This window comes from Anomalospiza imberbis, chromosome 4, assembly GCF_031753505.1.
Source record: "Anomalospiza imberbis isolate Cuckoo-Finch-1a 21T00152 chromosome 4, ASM3175350v1, whole genome shotgun sequence".
NCBI classification, from domain to species: Eukaryota; Metazoa; Chordata; class Aves; order Passeriformes; family Viduidae; genus Anomalospiza; species Anomalospiza imberbis.
In genome coordinates, this window is record NC_089684.1 from 38,867,754 (window position 1) to 38,881,656 (window position 13,903).

Sequence of the window (13,903 nt, forward strand, 5' to 3'; positions counted from 1 at the left end):
GGCAGCAATCCAGGGGAAAGGTAAACTCCTTCTGAAAGAACTGCAAGGAAGCACTTAGGCTACAGTCACGTTACTCATGAAAGACCATTAGCTCAATCCAGGAGCTCAAACAAGACCTTGAAGACCAAATGAATGGGTCAAAAAAGCCGACCAAACAAAACTCACATTAATTCCTTGTTTTCACTAGCGGGGATATAGACCAAGCAGAGAACCGACAATTCAACAGTGACTCTCTTGAGGAGTATTTTTCAGCCTTAGAAGGGAAAGTTGTTGCCAATATATCCAAACCCAAAAATTTCTTAGACTAGGAGAGGAATCCAACAAGAGACCAGCTGTGCTAAGTTAAGGCGCTCCACTTAAAACATCCCATCAATCACAGAGCAGGAGAGTGCTGACGTTATTTGTATGAAATGTAAGAGTGCTATTACTCACCTGCAATTAAAAAGAATAGTTTGATTTGGTTTCTTGCCAAGGGAATTATGTGAATATTTTCCCTTTTGCCAGGTTATGAATTTTGCCAGCTTCCATAATCTGCAGGTAGCATTCCAGATTCTGACTAAATTGTGAATGATACAAGTCAGATCATTTTGGAGGGGAAATCATTCTTCTTCTGAAACCTAAATTATAAACCTTCATTTTTTTTTCATTCACATTCTCTGCAAGGGGCTGGCTTACAATGTCATCAAAGCACAGTTTTAATTGGTACACTTTTTGGCACAGTTTGAGGAGAGTCCAAGATCTGCATGGAGACTCGATTATTCTACCCTCTCTAGATTTGGACCCTCAAGGCATGGATTAAGATGAGACACTAATGGGGCAGCATGCAAAAGCTTGTATTACTGAAATAGATCTCCTTCGTGGATAAAAAGGAATAGGAACTTTCCAACTTGCAATTCTAAGCGAGAACAAAGCTACAGATAGGGAAAAGAGTCAGACAAGGATCTGGGCAAAGATTGGTGATGCACTGAAAGCATGGGAGCCATCTAGATGGGATTTTGGTTGGGTTGCATCTCCCAGTGTTAGGAACCAGCAGTTCACAAGGCTCTGAGTGTAGCTTTATATCACGTCTGGAAAAGGGAATCATTTCATGTGCATTACATGCATGAATGCAATTTAAAAAAACAAAAAAAGACAGAAGACAAGCAAGGGCAAGTAAAGAGAGTTATTCTAAAGAGAGAAACTCTTTGGGTAAATGCCCTTGGTTCTTTTTTATTTTCCCCCAGGTTCAAATCTACCATTTTCTCTGTATTCTTTTTAGCTGACATGGAGCTTCCTTATACCAAATTGCCTCAATGTTCATCAGAGTAAGAACACATAAAAACTCTGAGGTATTAAAAAAAGTTTTTCTTGCTCCCAGAGACATTTGATTGAGGACTTCTCTCCCACAAAATAAAATTAGTTCTAAAAAAAATTGAATACTCACATTATAGAAAACTATTCATGAGAGGAGTATCCATGCAGCCATCTTAAAGCTATTTTTTGATTCAGGTAATGAGAACCATAAAGTTAATTAACCAGGTTTGGGTATAAGCTTCAGCTCTGTCTTGATGCTGTATTTGACAGGTATCCAAGCATCCATATGTCCACCCCTTCACTTTGGTTTCTGAAAGAAAAAAAATGAAGTTTGTGAGACTGAAGGGTCCCTCTTTGCACTCTGGTGCTTCAGGAGATGCCACACAGCATTTATCTAACACAAGCAAATAGAGCCAGGAAAAATAACACATGAGTTGCAAAAACCAGCCTTTTTAGTATCCAGAGGAGGAAAAGTAACCACTAACTCCTCCCCGAGGTATTCCCACTCCTAATTACAAGAAACCATCTAAATGTTCCACACAGAGGGTTGATATTGCAAAGCAACAGCTAAACACGGCCTTACAAAACACAAGTATTTTGTCACGTAAATCTTTCCCTGGCAGTTCCCTTCCACGTGGCTTTTTCCTACTTCTCAAACTTCTTGAGGATGTTTAGGGGTTAGATAACACAGAGTAACCTGTTTTCTTGTAGTAGAGAGACAGAATGATTTGAGACCGGCTTATCGCAGGGTCATATCCTGCCATTGATTTTTTTAGCACTCCCTATTGATTCCAGCAGTGAGTTCCACATACAGATCAATACCAGGATATGGCCTTTATTTATTAGTACACTTCTGGTCCTTCCACTCTACCCTAATGCCTCAAAACACGTGGAATTAATTACAGCATTCCACATTATATTTGCCTTGTTGTCTTTAGAGGAGCTAAGCCTTCATTTGGTCAACAGAATAATTTGAAAGGATTGTTTGGTGACTTCTGCCATTGATCCAAAAATAGATCCTGTGACACATTCTTTAGGGGCAGGGATGAAGGAGAGGAGCAGAGATATGTGGATAAGCACGTCCTTTGGCTTTACCAGGACTTCCCACTTGCAGCAGCCCTAAATTCCCAGCAGAAGTGTCTTGACAATGAAAAATTCTCTGCATTGAGTCAGTGGTCTGATTGTCCTGACCTAGCCTGATCTTAAAGACATCATGCACTAAAGAAATATATGTTGGGCACTTGGCTGAAAGTTTCCCTACTACTCATTTCTGAACTTCATCAACATCTTTTACTTATCAGGTCAGGCATACAGGAACTGAAATTTTCAAGGAGTTCATCAAATACGCATTTTTTACTTCCTGGGGCTTGGAAGAGAAGCAAGCTGAAACTGACCTGGAAAAATTACTATATATTCTCCATCTGCCAAGAGCAGGACTAATTAGTATACATTCTCCAACAACTGCCAAGAGCAGGACTAATTTAAACAGTTTTTCAGTAGTTTTGACTCAGGGCCTTGACCCCATGCTGCAACTGGGCCCTACAGCTTTACCAGCTGGACTTAGGTTTGATACAGATTTCAAACTGCACAGGAACTGAATGGTGAAGTGTCTTTAAAGAGAGTGCCTTTTCATTTCTCCCTCGTACCACAGAATTCCTTCACAGAGGCAGGCATGGGTTAAAACTGGCCATGGGACTAAACTGAATGTTTTGCCTCCCGAGAAATCAGATCTACTCAGAGTTGTCACATTTGGTGGCCAAAATGCAACACTATATTTAAAAGCAGAGTAAATAAAACACTTCCTTCCTAGGTACTATGCCTACATTACCTTTCTGCACTGTGTAGAATAGCACCAAGGTAACCTTGTGCATTCAGAAGACTTTTTCTTTAAAAACAGAAAACCAAATAATCTTGTCAGTGTTTCTAGAATTACACTAGAGGCATAGCAGAAGATGATCAGTCCCAAATTTTTCATCTATCACCCAACCAGTGCATCCTCATATTGGGATGCAATAAACCAATAGCTACTTTTACAAGTACTGCCTGCACCTGGGTATATTTGATTTAACTCAAGTGGGCAAAGGAACAAATGAACAAGGAAAAGAAAGTGCAGAGAGAAAACAGAGCTTCATCATTTGTTCAACTGCCTTGGAGTCTTAGGAAAATATCACTGCGCTGTTGATTTTGCTTCTCTTGTTCTCCTCTACATCACTGGAGGGTCTGGCCTGTGTTTTAAGAAAATACTGCTCCTTTTCAATTGTTAAATAGTGACAAAGTCCAGGTGACCCTAACACAGAGTCTGAGTGGTTTATGTCAAGCCTGGAGACAGTGACTCATGGAGTCACAGATGCTCAGTTGATAAATGCCACCGGTATCAGAAACGTGGCCATTAACATGAGTGATATGAGAACCAAAAGGTTAAGTAAAAGCTACCTCCATAATGAGTGTGTGATACAGAAAAGCAACGTTTTGACCCAGGCTTGGATTTTTTGTTTTGTTTCTCTTTTCCCCTTAAGATGGATTTTATTTATTAACTTTTGCTTGCTTTGTAAGTCCTTTTTTAATGCAACGTTTTAATTTTTCATGAGTGGGAAAAGGCTACAAAAAATGTTAGAAAGAGGTTCAGATGAACCACCAGGAGGTCCACTAGGATTTTTTTCCCCAAGATTCTGCTGCAACAATGCAATGTGTTTGACACAAACTGCTGGGTTTTGGAATTGCCTTTGCTTCAAAGTGACTCAGCAACTGTTTTTAATGTGTTTCTAGGAAAGAGTAAACTGTATTGTTACATGCATTACATGTAAGTAAGTAATGCAGTAAGTTCCCTTATCTACAGTCAAACATAAGACCAAGGACTTTGCTGAAGCAGAGCCCTCATGAAATCTTCCAAAGTTTTATTGCTTAAATGTATAAGCAGGCAACACCTTAGACAACCACTCTGAGCAGTCTTCTTAGCTGCAATTCAAGAATTCAATATGTCATTCAAGTCATTGTGTTCCACTTTTCTAATCTTCGGTGATTTAATGCAAAAAAACCCTACAATTAGAAAAACTGTGGGAAGCTTTGGCTGCCAACATGCAAAATCCCATTAATTATCAAAGTAGAAGCTAGTATTTCATAGTTCTGAAACATTTGTATGTAAAGTATGTACACTGTATTTTTAGTGCACCAAGCATTTACAGTCATATTTCTTTTCTTCATCATCTTATTTCAATAAGAAAGAAGAAAAAGCCGTTTAGGCCACTAAAATTACAGATGGATTTATGAGAATGCAGTCCACTCATCAAAGGATTTAAATAAATATAGGGAAAGGGGTAAGAAACCTTTCTGGTTTGTAGAGGCTTTAGGCATAACAGAGAATGCCCTCACAAGGCTGAGTACTTAATGTATTTCACTCTAGTAAACATAATCTATTCTCTCTCAAGAGGAGAGGCTAAAGTACAATTGATCACATATTTATCAACAGTAATATGAACCATTAACAGAAATCCATTTTGCAGTAATAAATATTTTTCTGTTATATTTCAGTTTTAAATTATTATTTACCTACAAATACAGGGAAGAGAAGTTTCCTTTTCTCTTTCCCTGTTCAAAATTATTTTCATTTAATTATTCATACAGTGGGAAACACAAAAGAAATAAAAATCAGAATGAAACATCACACATGATACCTTCTCAACCTCTTCAATAAAAACTTCTTTTGGTGGAATTCCTAGTCAGTTCAGGATTTTGGAGATTTTGCTTCTCTCTGGTGTGTGAATAAACATAGAAATCTTTAAATTTCTGCTTAGAGATCATCTTAAATCTGCTTAGAGACAATTTTATATTATGACACCGGTCTTAACTCAACATTTGAATGCAGATTTATTAATTCATCCTTTCCCATCAGGAGCCAGACTGGAAGCCAGGAGTTCCCCACATTTGCAGTCCCATCCTTATGCTCTCCACACTCTGTCTTGCTGGCCCCACAACAGGATTCTGGCAAGGTATGATTTCCCTTACATGATCCTCCCTTTCACCTCTCCCATGCCAGCTTTGCTCTGCTACCAAAACTGCTGAAAGCTGAAAGTTATTAACCTCACGATGCTCCAAACTTGACTGAACCAGCCCTGAACAACCTGGTCTAGCTGGACCAAGTTTGAGCAGGGAGATTCCCATGGCATAATTAAAGGAATTATATATTGTGCTTGACCTTCTGAACCAGATAGAAGCAAAATTTTTATCTCAAAATGTAAATCTGAAGATTCAAATAAATTTTACATTTAAAAATTAAGAATTGCTGAGAATGAAAATTACTCATGGCCTCATATTAGGCCATGATAAGGTGAAAGTGCTGACATTTTTTTCTTTTTTATCGTACTGATATTCATATCAGCCAAAGCTTCCAGACTTGAAAACAAAGTCTTGGATTTCCATCTTGCATTTCTTGAATTTTCTGGGCCTGGAAAATTGGGTAACATGCTGAACTCAGGAATGATTTGACATTATTCATTTGAAATGAAGAAGTGTTATTTGGCTAGGAGTAAGGGGAGGCCCATTCTGTGGCTTAGGAATTCAACATCTGGTTGCAGAAAACAGCCAATAAGCAAATCTTGCAACATTTGCGAGCAAGATGCAAGATTGTAAGATGATTACACCCCGGAATCTGTAGCGTGCAATCCATCCATTTTAGATCATCTACCAACACAGCACTCCTGAATGCAGGCAGCACGTATTGCAGTGGTTAGTAAAAATTTAAATGGTTTAGCACACTCACAGGAAATCACAATTCTCTCCTTCGTGTCACATAAGAAAAGCAGAGCAGCAAAGGAGAGGCTCCTTATGAGGACCAGAGCAAAGGAAAGAATTGGAAAAAAGGAGATGTTGGATCTGTTAGAGTGGCAGACTGGAGATTATTTTGGAGTGAGGGGTTTATTATAGCTGTATGAAATCCCCCTTCTTTACAAGGAAACAAACAAAATTAGAAGGAAGAAACCAACAAACACAAAAGTGCACATTGTCAATTAGGGCTGATTCTTTGGCTCCTAATAAATGACCCAAGCTGTCTGCAACAGCAGAGCACTCACCAGTTTGAAAGTCCTGAAACTTTTCCAGAGGCTATTTTGTTTATTTCTGTTGTAGCCAATTCCACTTAACAGGGCACTGTGATAAACACCCCTTTCTCTTGAGTTGTCCTGATGGCCAAGAGAGTGAGTGCCAAGTGCCCTCAAAATGTAGTAAATAATTGTCTGTCTCACCCACTTAAGAAGCAGAGCTGCCATTCTGTGCAAGCCTGCTGTGTTTTCTTGATGTACCTGCTGGCTACTGCTCTTTCTTTGTTTTCTTTTGTCAGGCATTAAATATAATCAGTGGCTTAATAAAATTTTAAGCATTTTGTACGATGTCCAGTCAGGCAGAAATGACTCAAAGTCCCAGAACAGTGTCTTCAGAATGACCACAAGGGCCTCAAGTTTTAAAGGTTGGATCTTGACAGGACCATCACTCTGGAGTTAAGGTTAGGTATGGGTTTAAATTCAGAATATGCCAGGGTAGACGAGTCAACCTGAATAATAACAGGCATTAAATAAGCTGTGGTTTCTGACTTGGATACACAGCAGTGTTTATAATTTTTTCCTCTCTTGGAGTGAGAGGGATAGAGTGGAAAACATACTCAGTGTTGGGGGATTTGTGGATAATAAAAACTATCTGTTTATATGCATTTACTGGGATTTGTCATGGAGCAAAAGGTGAAAAAACCAGATCCAGAAGGAGTCTCAGAGACAGCTTAAAGTTCATGGTTGATGTTGAAGTTCATGGTTCTCTATGGAACAGATGTGTGCTCTAGTCTGCAAGTTCTTGGTGTTTCTGGACTAAACTGAAATGTTCAGGTTTTTGCTGAGGCTTCCTAGGGAATGAGGGGCTGCTCTGCTGAGGCACTGTCATGTCTGTGGAGAGCAGCACTGACAGGCTGCTGCTCTGGGTTAGGCTCTGCACAGCACCAGATTTCTGCCACCCTGGACCAGATCCACAGCCCTTGGCCTTGACTGAGGACTGGTGCTTGTCTGTGATGGCTATGTAGATGTTTTTCTTTTCAACACAGCAAGATATGTGAGAGCTCCTGTAACGGAGGTTGTTTATAACACAGTGCACATCCCTTCCTAATCAACACAAAGATTGCTGTGGGAAGGCAAAGCTTATTTCATCCAAGTACTCTATCTGAAGAAACAGTTGAATAAAATCAATAAATAATTGACCTAAAGCTTCCAGGAGGTTCAAACACTATCAGAAACCTGGGTTTGAAATTGTTGATTTGTCAGTGTCCTTAGATTGTTTTTTTTTTTTCCTAATCCATCTCATGAATTTAAAGATTAACTTCTAGACCAAATGAGGACTCACATGTTGCAAACATTCAGTTTGACAGAAAATGTGTATTACAAAACCTCCTGTTTCTCAGTTAGCAGATAATGACCCGGTCAGAGAAAATACTAGCAGCAACTTTCAAAGGACTCTCAAAGACACTTAGGTTATGTCTAAGTGACCTTAGTGATTCAGAGGGCTCTGTGACCTCAGAGTGACTTTGAAAAACAGTTTTGCAAGCTGGAATGGGAGTTTCTGTGCATCTCTCCAGAATAATCTACACAGGAATAAATGAGTGAACCCAGTACTGTGGGCATGCCAGGCTTTTTTCAGGAGCCCCATGCCATAGGGGGGGACTTGATGGGTAGGGACACAGCTGGCAGGAGCAGTCCTTTACCATGAGCAGTGGTGACACTAGGGCTGGACAGAAGCAGACCAGGACATCAGACAGAGGGATGGTGGCCTTTTGCTGAGACAGCCTCCCATCCCAGTCCAGCATGGTCACCCACCTGAATGGAAACTTGACTCCAAGAGATCTGAGATTTCCACATATCCAACTCCCACACCTTCCCACAGAGATGTCTGTCTCCTGGGAGCAAGCCACCATAGCTCTCTGCTACCTGGGGCATCACCTAGATCCTCATCCTCATGGGAGGGCTCCTGACCTGGACTCTCCCTACACCAGAGCTCTTGTCCCCCAGGGAAGTGGACATCACTAATTTTTATCATCTGGATAATACTAATTCATAAGGCAGAGAATGGAGTAACTGCTTTAACTTTCTTGTATGTTAAGTGGAGCTACTGTAGTTGTGAGTTACTGATCAACCTCTGTAGTCAACTCTATATTTTCCCTTGCAGCCATTTAGCACAAAGTGAACTCTTGCTTTTTCAAAAGGCATGAGATGGCTGCCCACCAAAAACAATAGTCAACATGGGAAAAGAATGGCTGTCCCCTTTTGGTTAGAGACAAACCTCACTTTAAGTGGGAAAAAAAAAAAAAGAAAAAAAGAAAAAAAAGACAGTCACAGTTTAACAGTTTTAGTGCCATAATAAACTAAAGTTATATTGCAACACTCTCTGCAGTGCCTGGCAAAACCAAGGAACCCATCCACCATGGTAGACCCCTGTCTCCATATAAATGCTTACTAAAAAGCTAAATCACCTTAGAGGAAGGATTTTACTGTCCTCCTGCTAAAGGAGCTTTATGAGCCATTTGTTCAGCTCAGCCCTGTATCTTGTCAAGAGCACTGGCTGTATACTGCACTTGTCAGCATTTGTTCTCATGTCCTATTCACTTGTATATTTTTATACATTGACAGCTTATATCATCAAAGTTAATGACCTCTTTTAGACAAAGAAGTAACTAACTACTGAGATCTTCCTTTATTTGCAGTAATCCTAACAAACCAATTCCTCAGGAAGCCCTTAGACAATTAAAAAGCATGTTCATTTTGTGTGGAACAGACGTGATGCAGAAGCCATCTACATGGCACCAGGACAGGAGCATAAGGATAAGACACAGGGACTACTCACTTTTTTAAAAAAATAATAAGTATTTTTATCTTAGACCCTTTCACAGCTGCCTTCAAAGAACATTTGTATTCTGCAAAATATTTCATACTGAACAAATTCCTCTATGAGCCTGAATCTCACTGGATGCTTCATCGGTTCCTTTGAAACATTCTTTTCCATTTCATCCACAAAGAAATCACCTGAGGCTTGGTGGGACTTCTTTCCAACTTTATAACAAACATTTCCAATATTCTTTATTTTCCCGTTTTTGTTTTCCTCTTGAAATTCGCACAGGGCAATGCAGACCCTGGGAATATCAATGTATTTTCATCAGGACAAAGTCCCTTTTGGATATGCAAGTCTCAGGAGTCAACAACACCCCACAAAATAAATATACTGAGTGTAGATTGCATTTATTGAGATTATTGGTTCTGATGGGGAAGATGCAGTTCCCACCACTGGCAGAGAATCCAGTACCTGAAGGAATGGAAACTCTTATACCAGAAGTAATTAAGCCAAATGTACCTCACAGAATTGATTCTGTATTTTGGAACCATTAAAAGCAGAACAATTTGTGGTCCTTTATTAATGTATTCCCATGAATACATTGCACAAATGAGTAGCATTGAAGAGTCACAGATTGTGACAGATCTCTGAGAAACCTCTTTACATACTTAGATGTATGGGCCATTTCCTCAAATGTGGATTTTTAAGGAGAATTTCCCAAGGGAAATTCATACAGGTCTACTTGTTTTCAACTAAATCTTTCCTCTGTAGGGCGGGGAGCAGATAAAATGCTTGCAGAGACTGTTTTGCAAGAAAAGCATTTCTGCTGCCTGTGCCAGTTCCCAGACAGTGGAACACATCTTGGAACAGGTCTCTACTAGACACAGGGGTGGAACGAAGTTTGGCAAAACAAAGACGTGGCTCCAGAAACAAAGAGCGTCCTGTGAATGACTGATCCACTACAAAAGAAAAGGAAATCGAAGGGGAGGGAGTTTCTTCAAGCTTCGTTATAATGCTAATTCACGAGATTAACTCACCAAAAGAGGTAAGGAGTCTGCTCCGTGGTACAGCTACTGTACAGTGGAGAATTTAATATACATTTAAAATACAGCAGCTTTACAGATTGGTGTACAATGTTCCTTGTTATGTCATTAAAAAAAAAAACACATTGAAAAACCCTATTATGCCAGAAGTCAGCTTAATACCACTGTAGATCATATCTTTTAGCTGATCACATTATGCCATCGGAGATGGACACAGGTCTGGTCTGCAGCAGGTTATTTTTACCATTTATACAGGCAGCGATTCAGATCTCAATTGTCTCACCTGTATTACATGTCCATGGAAACAAAGCCAAGGGCTAAACCCCTCCAGGGTACCAGCAAACAGCTGGTTCTCAGGAAAGCAGGACGACCTACACCTAATCTGACAATCATCTTTCCTCCCTGGGCTTTAAACAACACTGAGAAGAAGGAGCCAGGATGTGATAATGATTTGCTTCCACAGACAGATGCTGCCATGTGAAGCACACAGGCAAAATAGTCAACAACCCCTTTTAGAAAAGAAGGAAATATATTTATTGTTAGCTAATAAAGCAACCTGACTTTATTCCTTTCTGCTTAACCCATACAGACTAGCTGAGCTCTCTAAACAGCTCCTGCAAATTTCAAGACAATAAAATGCACTGCTTTGTCTTTTAAAATACCTGAGACGTGAATTCAGCCCAAACTCTTTACAAAGTAATACAGAAGCCTGAAGACTGGCCTGGGTAATAGGTGATTAACATGAATTTCCTAAACCTCATGACTATTAAGCACAATGTATGAAAATCTTTTTAATTTTCTGTTTTGGTCTGGTTTTATGTGGTTTGTTTGAGAATTGTATGGGGCTTGTTTTCACTGGGACTCTGTAGATATTTTCGTTAGAAAGCTTCTGGCCACACAATTGTCACCAGGTCACCATGAAATGTCATCAGACACCTGCTCATGGAGTGTGCAGTCATTCCATCTGTGCCTCTCCTCCTGTACACAGCTCCTTCATACCATGCCAGTGCATTACATAAGCTCCCCAGGTCTCCAAGTACTTGAGTGTGTTTGACCTAAATAAATAACCAGTTCTGCCACCTCTAAGCAAACCACAACATTTTTCCATGCACCTCTTCTCACAGCATAGTACTCTATTCAGTGAGGGTGGCAGAACCCAGCCTGAGGAGGCTCAGCTGTGCAGAAATTGTGTTTGGTGGTTGAATTGAGAATTTCAGCAGTGGTGTTTGTCCAACTCACTAATATCTCAAAGCCCTAATTTAAACTCCATAAAACAAGCCAAGCTTCATGGAGCAGCAAAGTGCTCTTTACTGGCTTGTATAACAAAACAGACTCATGATTAATTATATCAAGTACAATTAAAATCCTACGCACTATTAATTTAAGATAGGAAATGCAGCAGTAAAATAAGATAATATCTGCTACGGTAATTTCTTTCCCTGAGGACTTTGCTACTGTAGGCCCAAAGAAATAAATGACAGGCAAGGCAGTTATACCCTTTTTTATTTTGCTACCTAGCATTCACTGTGCAAATGTATAGTTGTTTCCTTATCCCTGCTAATACTGATTTTTTTTCTTCAGAAATGTAAACAAGATTTTCTCCTAGTAGGTACAGTCTGCTGCATGTGTGGTGGTATTGGTATGGTACAGAAAGCACAGAATTAAGAAAATTCATAGACTAATCTACTCTGATCCCACACATTCCATCAAAAACCCTTCCTTCCCTGTGTATGCTCATGTGCCTGTAAGAACATTCTAGATTTCCTCCAAGACTTTTTTCCAGTCTTATTTTTGCCACTGCTTCACCAAAAAGACTTGTTATTGCAACATTTTTTTTCAATATAAAGCACTTAGGATATCTTGTGAAATAGTCTAAGAGCTTCCTTGTGCAAAGTATCATGAAAATTCTGGAGAAATCCTAATCCTATTAAGATCAATAGTATCTTTGCCATGCACTTCAACACTGCCAGGACTAAGACCCCTTTTGTTTTACAATGATGAGATATTGTTTGGACGATAAGTATTCATAAGGATGAATAAGGATGATATTCCTGAGAGGAGGTATGGGTAAGCAGCCAATCAAAAGTATTTGTCAGTCCAGCCTCAGTCATGGCTTTTCCCTAATTTGCATAAAACAGCTCAAGATTTGAGTTTCTGTGGAAAAAATAAATCAGGTAAGTTTAGCTTAGTTTTTGGTTTCACTGAAAAAGTTACACTGAACTTTGGTATGTCACTATTTGCTTAAAAAACCATTCTTTCTGAATTCCTCCACACTGTTTTTTATTCCTCTGAAGAGTTTTAGGTCATTCTTGCTGGAGACGAGTGGATTTCATCAAGCTGTAGAACTACTTTGATGGTCTGGAGTGTATTTTACTGGGTCATGGATTTGCTGCCTTTAACATTTGCTTAAGGAGCATGTCATCACATCTCAAACAAAACCAGTTCTGTCCTTTCAGTGCTTTTATCAGGCTTTGCTGTCCTGGTATGCGATGAACCACAAAACTTGTTACGTACCCCTTTAAATTATTATTTTACTAGGACAAATGAATGAAGTTACATTTGTATTTGGGGCGGTTCTGCTGGTGTTTTTGGCTGGTAAAACTATGAAGTTTTAGTCTGTGGTGGCTGGTGGGCAGAGCTTGCTTGTCAGTTTTCTTTTGCCTTATGTGTGTTTGAGTGTGTGGTTTGGTGTTTGTGTAGTAGGGGCTTTTTTAAAGTTTGCATGTTTGGCTTTTGCACTGTGAGCTGTTGGATCTTTATTCAGTCTGGCTTCTGCCATCACAAGTAGGTGTCAGACCTACGGCAGCATGGGTGGGGTAAAGGTGGCAAATAAATAAGTGGCAAATAAAAAAGGAGAGTCTTAAGCTTCCTACAGTATCCACCCAACTGAGATACTTTAGATTATGTCCAAAACTCATAAGAGTCTCTAAAAATCCTGATATCATCTATCCAGACCACTATGCCACTCCATTCCAAAGCTGCTTGTAATTTTCAATATATCTTCCAGTCTCTTTGCCTGAGAATATTCTGAGAAACCAGCAGGATTAATAATCAGGGTTAATTCTGACTATAACAACAACATCAACTTTTATTTATACCAAGGTTACAGGGAAGACATCTCCCCTTGTAGTGCAGATGAATTATTTAAAAGGGAGGAGGGGAGAGATAGGATCATAACCAAAGTACGTGCCTTATCAAAATTGTCAGGGCTTTTACATTCCATTTCCTTGTGATAAGACTCTTGTGCTGAGCTGGTATTCGGAAGTGAGCCCAAAGGGCTGACTGATAAGTTTACATAAGGAAGGAAATAATCAATTTAGGGCTGTTACTGAATGAGTTCTTATCATGTTCATTTCCTCACTATTGCTTCTCAAGCTAAATATTACATGTTTAGGAGCAACTTCAAAAGATTTAACATTCTAGCTTCTGCATTTTATTAAGGAAAACTCTTTCAATAGCATGAAGCATTTGCTTGCAGCACAATAAGTTTGTCTTTCATGCACTGACAAACTTGCATTTTAAGATACTAATATTTATGCTGAAGAAAGAAATACATTCTTGAAGGAAGATTACACTTTTTTCCAGCTTGATAATAGTTGAAGTACTGAAAAAATATCCTAAAAGCTACTAATAGGTAGTACACTAACTTCCCTTCTGTAGATTTGCTTTTCCTTCTCCTGTAATGTGCTTTGTTTAACTGCATTAGTGTACTT

The 13,903-nt window shown here is 39.4% G+C and overlaps 1 long non-coding RNA gene across 3 annotated transcripts in view; it reads right to left on the bottom strand.

Annotated features, from left to right (window-relative positions):
* LOC137472630 (uncharacterized) overlaps positions 1-13,903 on the bottom strand; it is a 206,501-nt gene that overhangs the window by 23,617 nt on the left and 168,981 nt on the right. For 2 of the 3 annotated variants that reach the window (XR_010998322.1, XR_010998320.1), the window contains one exon: positions 1,424-1,603. This is a non-coding gene — a long non-coding RNA (uncharacterized lncRNA). Of the gene's footprint in view, positions 1-432; positions 557-1,423; positions 1,604-13,903 lie in introns of all 3 variants that reach the window. The other variant, XR_010998321.1, reaches the window with a different exon arrangement.